Here is a 13,198-nt window from a genome sequence, read left to right as displayed (position 1 = left end):
TGGTAGTCTACACCCTCCCCAGACTGACAGTAGGGCAGCATGTGGTAGTCTACACCCTCCCCAGACCGACAGTAGGGCAGCATGTGATAGTCTACACCCTCCCCAGACCAACAGTAGGGCAGCATGTGGTAGTCTACACCCTCCCCAGACCGACAGTAGGGCAGCATGTGATAGTCTACACCAGGGGTCAGCAACCTTTTTGACATGGAGTGCCTGTTTGAAACATAGTTGTAACTAGTGTGCCTCAACAATATTCCATGCATCGTAATATTTTTTCTCATAATCAGGTCTTTTTAATGATAATTTTTACATTATTACATCATTATAGTTATTGTTATTATTAACAATATTATTATGATGGTTGTATCAACCCTAAATCTGAGTTGGGGGCGGGGGGGGGGAAATGCAATGCAGACAAACAGCTGCATACCATTTCACTCACATTTGCCCATTCATTTTTGGACGTGTGTACTGTACGTGTGCTGTCATAGCTCCACCTACAGGCCTAATGGAGAACACCAGGAGAACACCAGGATGTGAATGGAGGGTGAATGTGAGGTATATCGTGTAAATAAGTTTTGTTGATCGCAAGACTACACTGTAAAAAAATAAATAATAATAAGTTACCAGAACTTAAAAATAGTGAGTTCAGTTAAGGTTTTCAGTTTTCAATCCATAATAAGTTAACAGAAAAATAAGTACACAACCACATTATTTCAACCTAATAAAACTATGTTTATTGTCATTGTTTTAAGAACACAAGTTGACTTGGTAATACTCACATTTTGAGTAAAAAAAATGGGGTTTAACAATAACATGTGCAATGTTCAATGAAATAGACAAATAAATAATCTAATTTGTTGATTAATCCCACTGGTCACAATGGTGACCGTAATAATGTTTTTGTTATAAGGCTCTGCAAATGTTACTGAATGATGTAGCAATGTATTTCCAGCTAAATTGAAATAATAAACAAATAAAGGGTCTCAATTAAATATGTGGTAGTAAAAAGAACCTGTGGGAGGATTTCAACAAGATAAATGCGACAACAGTGCAAAATATTTCACTATAATATTTATTAAAAAAAAAAAAAACGTATAATTTTTATTTTTATTTTTTTTAATGCTGCCCCCTGTGCCTATGAAAATGCCCCTGCGTGCCTATGTAGGCACGCGTGCCTAGGGTTGCCTACCCCTGGTCTACACCCTCCCCAGACTGACAGTAAGGCAGCATGTGGTAGTCTACACCCAACCCAGACAGACAGTAGGGCAGCATGTGGTAGTCTACACCCTCCCCAGACCGACAGTAGGGCAGCATGTGGTAGTCTACACCCTCCCCAGACCGACAGTAGGGCAGCATGTGATAGTCTACACTCTCTCCAGACCGACAGTAGGGCAGTATGTGGTAGTCTACACCCTCCCCAGACTGACAGTAGGGCAGCATGTGGTAGTCTACACCCTCCCCAGACCGACAGTAGGGCAGCATGTGGTAGTCTACACCCTCCCCAGACCGACAGTAGGGCAGCATGTGATAGTCTACACCCTCCCCAGACCGACAGTAGGGCAGCATGTGATATTCAACACCCTCCCCAGACCGACAGTAGGGCAGCATGTGATAGTCTACACCCTCCCCAGACTGACAGTAGGGCAGCATGTGGTAGTCTACACCCTCCCCAAACTGACAGTAGGTCAGCATGTGGTAGTCTACACCCTCTCCAGAGCGACAGTAGGGCAGCATGTGGTAGTCTACACCCTCCCCAGAACGACAGTAGGGCAATGCGCGCAATGACCAGGAAGGGAATTGGCATAATGACTAAATTGGGGGATGGAAGGAAAGGGAGAAAGACAAAAAATTAAGAAAGACCTCCCAACGTGGGACAAGGTAAGTATAATAACTTTGCTTCCACTACTGCCAAGTACTTCATACAACTTATAGTCCAGTCATTATATGAAAAAACCTAGGACAAATTGCAACAGTAGCAAACTCAACTGATTTTGTATCATTATGTCCTTAGTGAGGGAAAAAAAGTCCCAAGGAATCCCATCATGGGAAAGTTTTGAAAACGACCTATATATATTCATATCGAAAAATGCCTGTTATAACATAGTGGTGAAAAATTTACTTTTAGATATCACTATAAAAACTCACAAGCTGATTACACACACAAAGACAAGAAAAAAAGTCAATCACAACTTCATTGAATTATTCTGTTTACTCATGCAAATCACACATTATCTTATTTGATATGCACCAATTAGCATACACGCCAGAACTAATCAAAACATTTGATAAAGAAATGTTTTTCTTCTTGGAATATTAGTAGATAGGCTCTGTGGAGCTCAGTCCACGAGGATGGGGCTCAAGGGTTTATGTCCGTGGGGATAGGTCCATGGAGATGGGTTTTTTTTTATAATAGGCGGAAATTACATATTTGTACAGCATGCAAAACACTACATGATTCTTGCACAAAACTACATGGGCTTAACATAAATTTGGTATGTCTGTATAGGGGAGGCTTGTAGGTACCCATGTAACCCATTTCCATTAACATATATTGAGGTAGAAGGCCAAGGGACCATTTGAAAAATGGTGATGGCCATATTTCCCTCCCCAAAAAATCGTCTTAACTTTGAATAATTAGTTATATAGCCCCCTTTCCAATGAGGTAACATGCCATGGTTGGTCTCATTGGAAACCCGAGGTTGTCTAGAATCAAATGGTATCTTTACTTTTGAGCTACCTCAAATTTTGAACGCGTCACAATCTCTGAAAGACAGTGTCGTCAGTGATCCTGCCAGCAATCAAGTACATTGAAAAAAAAACACATTTCCCATGATGGGATTCCTTGGGACTTTTTTTCTCTCACTAAAGACATATTGAGGATACAAAATCAGTTGAGTTTGCTAATGTTGCAATTTGTCCTAGGTTTAGCCTAATTCTGGCCTATAATGACTGGACTATAGGGGTAACAAAACATTGAAAAAAAACACATTTCCCATGATGGGATTCCTTGGGACTTTTTTTCTCTCACTAAAGACATATTGAGGATACAAAATCAGTTGAGTTTGCTAATGTTGCAATTTGTCCTAGGTTTAGCCTAATTCTGGCCTATAATGACTGGACTATTAGTGCACAAACATCCTCATTAACTAATTAAATTAAGTATTCATCAGAATCACTTTTATTCTCCAAGCATATTTGCATATACAAATAAAAATGTGTCTGGTAATAGAATATTGTTTCAGGACTGCATCATTCATTGTGTCATTTGAAACCATCACACTGTTAGTCAGCAGCCTCTGGAATTTGCTCAGCTGCCAGAACTTGCATAATTAGTATACTTGTCAACATATGATGTATAGATGTGTCCATATTTGTTCTCATATGGCACATATAAGCTTGTCATCATTGGATGCCTGAGACAGGACTGAATTCCAAATGTGTTTTTGCTCATATTTCTATTTGATGCACTGATGTTTTTGAGGCCAATGCTGATATCCAAACCACTACCACCACCATCACCACTACTACTACTACCACCACTACTACTACTACCATCATCACCACCACTACCACCACCATCACCATCACCACTACTACTACCACTACCACTACTACTACCACAACCACCACTACCACCACCACCACTACTACCACCATCACCACTACTACCACCACCACCACCACTACTATTTCCACCACCACCACTACTACCACTACAACTACCATCACCACCACTACTATTACCACCACTACCACCACTACTATTTCCACCACCACCACTACTACCACCACCACCATCACCAATACTACCACCACCATCACCACTACTACCATCACCACTACTACTACTACCATCAGGTAGCAGGTAACAACTGACGATGTGTTAAAAAAAACGGAGCGCCCTCCAACCTAACAACCCCAGTCATCACCCACATAATAAACCTCTCCATAAAACAAGGACACGTCCCCAAAGATAAAAGAAATTGCAAGAGTGACCCCCCTGCACAAAAAAGGCAGCAAATTAGACCCAGGCAACTACCGCCCTGTTTATATTCTTACCTCCATCTCGAAAGTTATGGAAAGTTTTTTTCTACGAACTGGTCAAAAAGTATCTTGCGAAAAAAAAAGCTAATCTACGAATTCCAATCTGGCTTCAGAACGTCCCACTCCACTGACACATGCCTTCTCTATTTGAACGACCACATCAAACACGAGGTAGACATGGGCAAATACAGCGGCATGGTCATGCTGGACTTCCAAAAAGCTTTCGACACTGTCAATCACTCCATTCTGATTGATAAGCTAAAAGCAATTGGTTTTGATAGTTCATCAGTGAGCTGGATGCAATCCTATCTGGAGGGGAGAGAACAGATGGTGGAGGTGAACGGTACACTGCCCCCCCCCCCCTCCCAGTGAGCTGTGGTGTTCCACAAGGAAGCATACTAGGACCTTTACTGTTCCTAATTTATGCAAATGCCTTGTCATCAGCTTGTGACTGCAACTTGTTACTGTTCACGGACGACTCACCCCTGCTGGTCTCTGACAAGAACAAGTTACAGGTTGAAAAAGCCCTCAGCTCTGAACTCTGCAGAATCTGCACCTGGCTCGCTGATAAACTATCATTACACATGGGCAAAACAGAATCCATTCTCTTTGGATCAAATAACAAACTCAGCAAGACCGACGGCTTCTCTGTTACAGTGGGTGACAATATTGTCACAAGGAAAGATGAAATTACCTACCTGGGATCCATCCTAGAGGCAAATCTTTCCTGTGACAAAATGGCAACCAATGTAATAAAAAAAAGTCAACCAACGAACAAGATTCTTGTACCGGATCTCCTCTCTGGTAAACAAGAATACTCTAACAGGAGCACTCATTCAGGGGTACTACGACTATGCTTGCACCTCATGGTACCAAAGCACCTCAAAGGCCCTAAAACAAGGCTACAAACATCACAAAACAAACTGGTCAGACTATTGCTTGGCCTTACTCCTTACCCCTGCCCATTTTTACAACCTAAGATGGCTTAGAGTAGACGACAGAGTACAGCAACTTGCAATGGGCCTGATCTACAAGATACACTAGACCACTAAGATACCCATGTACATGTCGAAATACTTCCCAAAGGTCAGTGAATTCCACGACCACAACACCAGGTCGATTTATGATGAATTGAAAATGGGGGACCCTGGTGTAAACAAGACGAAAGTCTTTCTCTGGTCTGCATCCCCTTAACAATTGTGTATTGAGCCGTACTGTATTGTACCCATTCTGCAATCTGTTAATACAATTTTCAATCAATCAATCAATCAATCAATCAATCAATCAATCAATCAATCAATCAATCAATCAATCAATCAATCAATCAATCAATTAATTCAATCACTCTAGAGGGAGTTCCACAAATCATGTTCAATCCAGATTCGGCACAAACAAGGGACTAAACACATTTAGCAATTATGCCACAACAATGTGGAACGCTTTACCCACAGCCGTAAAATAATGTGAATCCCTACCGTCCTTCAAAACCGCTCTCGAAGAGCACCTACGGGTGGCTGCAATTAGAAACTGGCCCCAGTAAATGTCCAGTCATTTGAGCGGGTTAGAGAGGGTATCATAGCTATCACCCGTAATACATCCGAGAGCAGAATGATGGACCGAGTCCAGAGGCTTAGGAGTGCAAGGAGCAGTGGTTCTATAAATGACATCACATAATACAACACTGATGCCTCAACAATCCTTTTTCTACTAGACATGGGGTTCTGTTTCTGTAGAAGAAGCCACTTCTTCTTTTGCGGTTTGCTGACCAGATCATCTATGTTGTTCTGGCTCTCATGTGGCACTTCCTGTTTCCCCCCTTCTTTTTGTCTCTATGCTGTTGGTTAAATGTTTGATTCTGATATATTTAGCCAACTTGGTACACGTGTATGTGTGTGTGTGGGTTGGGAATTGGAGCAGGTAAGGGGCCCAACACATTTGGTGCTACACGTAGTGGTAATATTGTCTAGACACACTAGTTGTTGTGTTGTGAAGAAGGCACGACAACGCCTCTACTTCCTCAGGCGCCTAAGGAAGTTCCAAGTCAGCCAGAAGATCCTTAGGAACTTCTACTCATGTACAATAGAGAGCATCCTGACCGGCAACATCACCTCCTGGTTTGGGAATAGCACTGCACAAGACCGTAGCAGACTACAAAGAGTGACACGTTCAGCCGAACGCACAATTAGAGGGGGGCTTCCCACCCTCCAGAACATTTACAACAAGCGGTGCAAGGGGAAGGCTAAGAGAATTATTAAGGACTCGAGCCACCCGAACAACTGCCTCTTTGAACTGCTGCCGTCAGGCAAGCGATACCGGAGTCTTATGGCGAGCACAGAAAGACTCAGAAGGAGCTTCTATCCCCAGGCCATCAGGCTGCTAAACGAACAATAATCGCTAAACGAACAATAATCACTATGCAACAACCATCAAATGCACACAGCACACACACCCACACGCACACACACACTCACTCAAACAAACAACACACTGCAGCACCCACTCTCCACACTTAGATCACACAAACACACTTACACTTTATATTTATTGATAAAGGATTTGCACTACAACTCGTACACCTACTGTGAATTGTACCTAAACTGCACCTCGTCCATTTATGCCTTGCACTATATAGTATTGTATATTAGTACACTGCACAGTATTGTATATTGTATGGTAACTACGTCTACGAACATTGTACATATGTCTAAACTGAACACTGTGACCTCTTTTTCTTCTTCTAATTTTTACTATGTTTTTATTTCATACTTATCTTGTCATGCACAGTCTCTGGAGCGCAACAGTAAGAAGCATTTTGTACAAAAGTATTCTGTACTTCTGTATGACAACTATTAAAGAAACTTGAAGGTAAGGAGTGATGCCACTCATTGTAGGTTTTGAACATAACGTTTGGTTAGTCAGTGTAGGTAGTGAGTAGTAGGTTTTATTTGACCTTTGTGTTTGTATATAGGTAGACAAGATATTCCTTACTGAGTTAGTTGTGTTTTGTTTTACTTAGTTTATTCCTTTGGCATCATTCAAGCTCCTTCCCCCCCCCCCCCCTTTCCCCTTTGGTTGTGTGTATCAAATCCACCATTGTCATTGTCTATTAGTCTGTTTTGTTTGTATATATAAAAGGCACAATATATTACTTTCTTTAAACTAAACTTGTTGTGGGCATTGAATTATTTATCCTTTGGTTCATTTATCACTAATTACAACACAATCATCTTTTATGTTATTCACCCCTTCCCCTAGACATACTGGGGTTGTAACAAAGCCAGATGCAAAGATATCTATATTCAGTAGCTTTCTCAATATTAGATCCATTTGTAGTGGAGACATGCTTACTATAATAATAATAATAATACATATTTCTGTCTCTACAAAACAGCATGAACTTTGTCTTATATGCATTAAGCACCAGTTTAAGATGAATAAGCACGTCCTGTAGAGCATAAAAGGAAAGTTGCAGGTTCTCAATGGCTAGTTGTATAGAATCGGCAATGATATGATGATATGATACATTTATTTATATTGCGCCCCTCAACCAATAGCTACATCGGCCCGGGCGCAGCCCGGGAAAGAAGAGAAACGGAAAGACCGGAACAATAGCAAAACAGAAAAAATACATGCAGGCCAACCAAGCAGACAGAGAACAGACGGACATAATACACCAGTCATGCTACAACACAAAACTAGTCCAATGATTTCCTTTGGACGAAAAGGTGGGTTTTGAGCACGGCCTTAAAAGTCTGTAGAGTGCTTGCAGAGGGAGCTTGTTCCAGAGTTTCGGCGCTGCGACTGCGAATGCCCGGTTTCCCTTTGTCACCAGTCTTGAATGTGGGATCTTAACACATTTGCGGCCATTCGATTTCCCCATCTAGCTATAGCTGGGCCAACGTTCCATTACATAGTTTCACTGTGTGTCACGTTGTTTGTAGAGCTAAATCTATATTTTATATTATAGCTATGGATACAATATCATGGTCATTTGACACTAACTATCTTCCGTTCAAGATGCAAAAAAGAATAAATGTTTTCATGAATACATTCACGCGTTATCCCGTGGTGAATATGTGTATAATTTCGGAATGATCCGGGCTAATTCCTGGGAGGCCGGCTACAGGGCGCAACGTGAATTCTACTAAAACCATTGGCGTTTCGTCCCTGGACACGCTGCTATTTTCAAATCAAATCTATATCATAGGTATTATGTTTCATCATGAATGCATGAAAGGGGGGGGTCGTTTCTGATTATTTGATTGCCAGTAACGTCATTCGTTATTACCACAACACACGCCGATCAGGGGGATGGGTATGATAACCTTGCACGATCAAGCTGAAATTGACGTCAGATTGTCCTTACCTGTGGTCGGTGGTATTCCAAAAAGAATATTCCAATTATTTGATCGCCATCTGGTCCATCCTATGTCCATCTGGTCCACGACATAACGCACCACAACATATGGATCGGGGGTCCCGAAAACAATTCAATGTGATCGGGTGAAGCCCTAGGTTTCCCATTACTAGAAAAGTCGGTCCGGAGCAGTTTAAACGTAGCACCCGGTCTGGAACAGGGTTTACTGCACTCTCGATCCTACTAGCAGGATCTGGCCGGTACTGCACCTTCGGAGTCCCAGTATGCCTTTTAACGGCAACATACTGGTCCCTGACATTGAATAGGATATTAAAATTGAAAAAAGGGAACATGGTTGGCCGCAAAAGTGTTAAAGGAAAACTCCAACATTTTGGGAAATTAGCTTATTTAACATCTTCCCTGGAGTTAGACAAGAAGATACATACTTTTTTTGTCTCTGTGCGTGCATTTAGCTTTGGGAACAGCCGCTCCGTTAGCGTAGCTTAGCTTCATCACTGGAAGTGGGGGAGATCCAGAGCTTCATCACTGGAAGTGGGGGAGATCCGGAGCCTGACGTTCCCTTACACTGTATACAGTCACGAAATACACTCCAAATACAACTCCAAAACGTTCATGTAAACATGTTGTGACCTGTGTATTCACCACGTGGAGAAATAAAAAATAATTGAATTAGACAATTACGTTTTATAAGCAAATATACTCTGAACAATTTTTTGCCTAATCACTCCTCTCTGAGCGCAGTCAGTGATTTCAACGTGTCGTCGTGATTGTTGATATTCTCATTCATTCAAAGGATCCGAACCGATTGAAGTTTATGGATACCATGACTTAGGGCTGGGCGATAAAACGATAACGATAATCATCGCGATAAATTATTTCCTCGAAATAAACATGAAACGTGGTCGCAAAGTTTCGATATATCGATTTCCCAAGCTTGGACCAAACAGAGTTCCATTCTATGCATATGATCCAGTGGTGGTAGGTTGCCCCCTGGTGGAATATAATAATCTATGCACTGGGCCGTGTGTGTACAGCGTAGGAGAAGGTGCGCGGACTGATGACCGTGATGACGACATCAACTCGAGACAAGACATTCAGTTTTGGTGTTTTGAAATCACGCGGCATAATCACAAGAGAAAAAACATTCATTCAGACTGTGTTGGAACAGTTGTATATAACAAAATGGATTTATATGGATTATGGACTTGGACACATTCATGGAGAATTCAAGCCGGGACCACGACGCTTCTCAAAGGGTTGACTTGGCTCGACACGCGAGTCACAACGGCTCTCCAATTCGTCTCGTAGTGACCGGCGCAGCAAACAAAGTGAGTCTATTAATAGCCCGTCCGTCGGCGCCGGCATAAGAAGTTAATTACTGACAGAAATGTATATCGACGATAATTATCGATATCGAGTTATATGAAAATAATTTTATCATTTTATCGCGATAACGTTTTTGGCCATATCGTCCAGCCCTACCATGACTTAAAATCCTCTTACCTTGACGATTAAAAGCCTCCCCAATTTAGAAAACAGTAATCCAATGGCTGGTATTGATAATATACTACTAACTACTGGACGCTCTGAGCTAACCGGAGCTAACACAGAACAGGATGGTAAAGCATATATAATGACTTCCTTTCTGGGGTTTTCAAAATAAAATGCGACGTTTATAGCAGCGGAAAACGTTTATTTTGTACATTATCTAACATTAACACAAACCTAAACTAACGTTACAACTAACCTAAAGTTAGTTTAGGTTTGTGTTAAATAACTCATTCTGAAACCAATCACAGGCCTTTCCTTCTAAATCACTATTACATAACCTTTGTAAGAGCAGAGGATGATCAACTGTATCAAATGTTTTTGACAGATCCACAGAAAGAGCAGCACGATGTTTCTTGCTGTCCAAAATAGATAGTATATTATTTGTAACTATTGTAAAGGGTGAAATAGTACAGTGATCGGCTCTGAAACCAGATGGACTTGAAACAGAGTGACTAGAAAGAAAATGCCTTCAGTTGGTTATTTAGCAGAGATTACGCAGAGATGGAAGTACATGTGCCGATTTCCAAATACTTTGGGATAGAAAGATTGAATATGTCCGTTAATTGCTCTGTGATAAATGGAGAAGCCAGTTTTAGAAGAAGAAGAAAAAAGGATCTAATTTATCCTTGCCAGTTGAGCTCCTGAGAAGGGCTGCAAGGTAACTACACACCCTCAAGACCCCTACGCTCTGCATCTTCTGGCCGCCTCAGACCTACTCCTATCCAAGCTCCGGGAGGGTCATCAAAGAGAAGTCGCCTATTCTCAGTCCTTGCCCCACAATGGTGGAATGAACTACCCACCCCAGTTAGGACAGCCGAAACACGTCCAATCTTTCGCCGTCGACTAAAGACTCACTTCTTCAACCATTATCTGAATTAAAAAAAAAAAAAAAAAAAAAATCTAACCCTAACTAACCATACTGTCATGCACTTGTCCTAATAAACTAACCTACACTGTAGCACTCAACACTTTGATGAACATTGTTACTCAGCTGATAGAGTTGTGCTCTTCCTGATGGCTTGTCGTACAGAACTTGTAAGTCGCTTTGGATAAAAGCGTCAGCTAAATGACTAAATATAAATATAAATATAAATATAAATATAAATATAAACTGAGGGCCATGGCGCAATGTGGAAACGCAATCATCAGTATGTACAGAAATAGTGATGTACAAAATTTGACTATTATAGAAATGTGTTTTTATTTATACAGATCACATAATTGATTGATTGGCAAACCTCACAAAATTACTATTCCATAGTCACTGGGAACTATTAGAATACTAATAGAAAATCGAGTAGAGTTTATCAGTTATCAGTCAAAACAAAAATGTTAATATCGGTATTGGTGCATCCCTGGTTCTCAGGCATAGATCACTAGATTGACTTCTCAAAGCATTTCCTGGTTGATAACAAGCTGGTCGAGTGCTAAAATGGCCAATAGCAAACATTACATACTTAACCTACAAACATGAGACTGTTCTGACCGCACAATATTGATGTAACTAATGATGGATCACTAGATTGATACATTTTTTATACGAGTTTCACTAAACCTTGATGATTTCCATTGACCAATCAACCGTCTGCAGTATTGAATTGCAGCACGAATAGCACAGTCAGGGGTCCGTTTGGCAGTGGAAACACCAAAACAAAGCAGGACCGCGGATTCCTCCACGGCACGATAGTGGAAAAGCCTCATAACTCAGTAACTCACTCACTCACTCACTCTGCCCCTCATCTGTGGGCTTGCATGCATTCCTTTTGTGTTGTTTGATTTGGATTGAATTGATTGATTGATTACTTTATTAACATATTGCAGAATGGGTACAATACTGTACGGCTCAATACACACAATTAGCGGATTAGCGAATGGAAGGTTCCGTTCACATGGATGGATGTTGAATGTGTTGACCTGGTATTGTTGAATGTTTTGACCTGGTATTGTTGAATGTTTTGACCTGGTATTGTTGAATGTTTTGACCTGGTATTGTTGAATGTTTTGACCAGGTATTGTTGAATGTTTTGACCAGGATTGGTGTAGGGTACCGACCGAATTACATCTGTACTACGGAGTACCGATTCACACTAGATCAATCGGTACCAGGTTTCGGTACCTAATACATGTTTATTATAAGAGTGTAATATACTAGAAAGAGGGAGCCTTTTCCACAAATATAGACCAGACGAGGTCAGAGGAGTTTGATAATATTTACTGAGGATGGTCAGATAATGTTTATTTAAAATTATTCAAACATAATACATGATCAATCATGCAATTTATTTTGTGTGGTGTGTTACAACAATAAATAACAATGTTCTAAAAAAATAACAATGTTGAAATTGAGAAGTTTGTACTGAAAAAAATGTATTGTTATTACAGAAACAAAAGGTACCATTGGCCAGCATTGAGCTGTGGGTCGCAACAGCCGATAAAGTGAAGGCCACTCAGTGTTTCCCACAGGATTTTCAGAGACTATGGGGGGTGAACCTCCGACCCTCTAGGGGGGTCCGGGGCAATGCCCCCCCATTTTTATTTTTTTATTTTAAAGTTAAATGCATCAATCTGGTGCACTTTGAGAACAAAATAAAGAGGCTAGAACTATGATGAACTTTGTGCTCAAAACACAAAATCGACTAGACCAGTGCTTCCCAATCCTCTCCTCGAAGCACCCCAGCTGTTCAATGTATTTGTTAAATTCCACCACCAGCACACCTGATTCAACTTAACTAGCCCTTTATTAGTTGAATCAGGTGTGCTGGTGGTGGAATTTAACAAATACATGGAGCGGCTGGGGTGTCTCGAGGAGAGGATTGGGAACCATTGGACTAGAGCAGACATTTGAGCCATCAAAGAAATGAAGAAAAAGTGGTTACCTGTGTTGAACTGGTTTATTTTTTTTAGAAAATAAAAAAATATAGTGGATTACTATTACGACTACTACCACTGCCAATACTACTGATACATCCCTATTGGCAAACTTTATATTAAAAAAAAAAATGTATTTTTAATAACTTTTTTTTTTGGTTCATTATACAACTGTGACGGGACTAATTAGACTGTGGCTGGCCGTCACTAGGTCTAGTCATTAATGGGAAACCCTGCCACTATCTAGCAGCAGACCGGGGTTGGGGTGTTGGTCCTGGGGGGTCCTGGGGTGGGAGTGGGGGAGGAAATGTCTAATGTCTTTTGTGGTGTTTGTGATAATTTAGGTTCTGTATT

The 13,198-nt window shown here is 41.0% G+C and overlaps 1 protein-coding gene across 1 annotated transcript in view; it reads left to right on the top strand.

Annotated features, from left to right (window-relative positions):
* Positions 1-13,198, top strand: part of auh (AU RNA binding protein/enoyl-CoA hydratase) — a 103,113-nt gene that overhangs the window by 34,584 nt on the left and 55,331 nt on the right. The gene's annotated exons all lie outside the window — the stretch shown is intronic.

The sequence above is a fragment of the Notolepis coatsorum genome (assembly GCF_963971535.1).
Source record: "Notolepis coatsorum genome assembly, chromosome: 12".
Taxonomy (NCBI): domain Eukaryota; kingdom Metazoa; phylum Chordata; class Actinopteri; order Aulopiformes; family Paralepididae; genus Notolepis; species Notolepis coatsorum.
The sequence above is the reverse complement of the archived record's forward strand: the minus strand, read 5'-3'. Positions and strand labels throughout refer to the sequence as shown.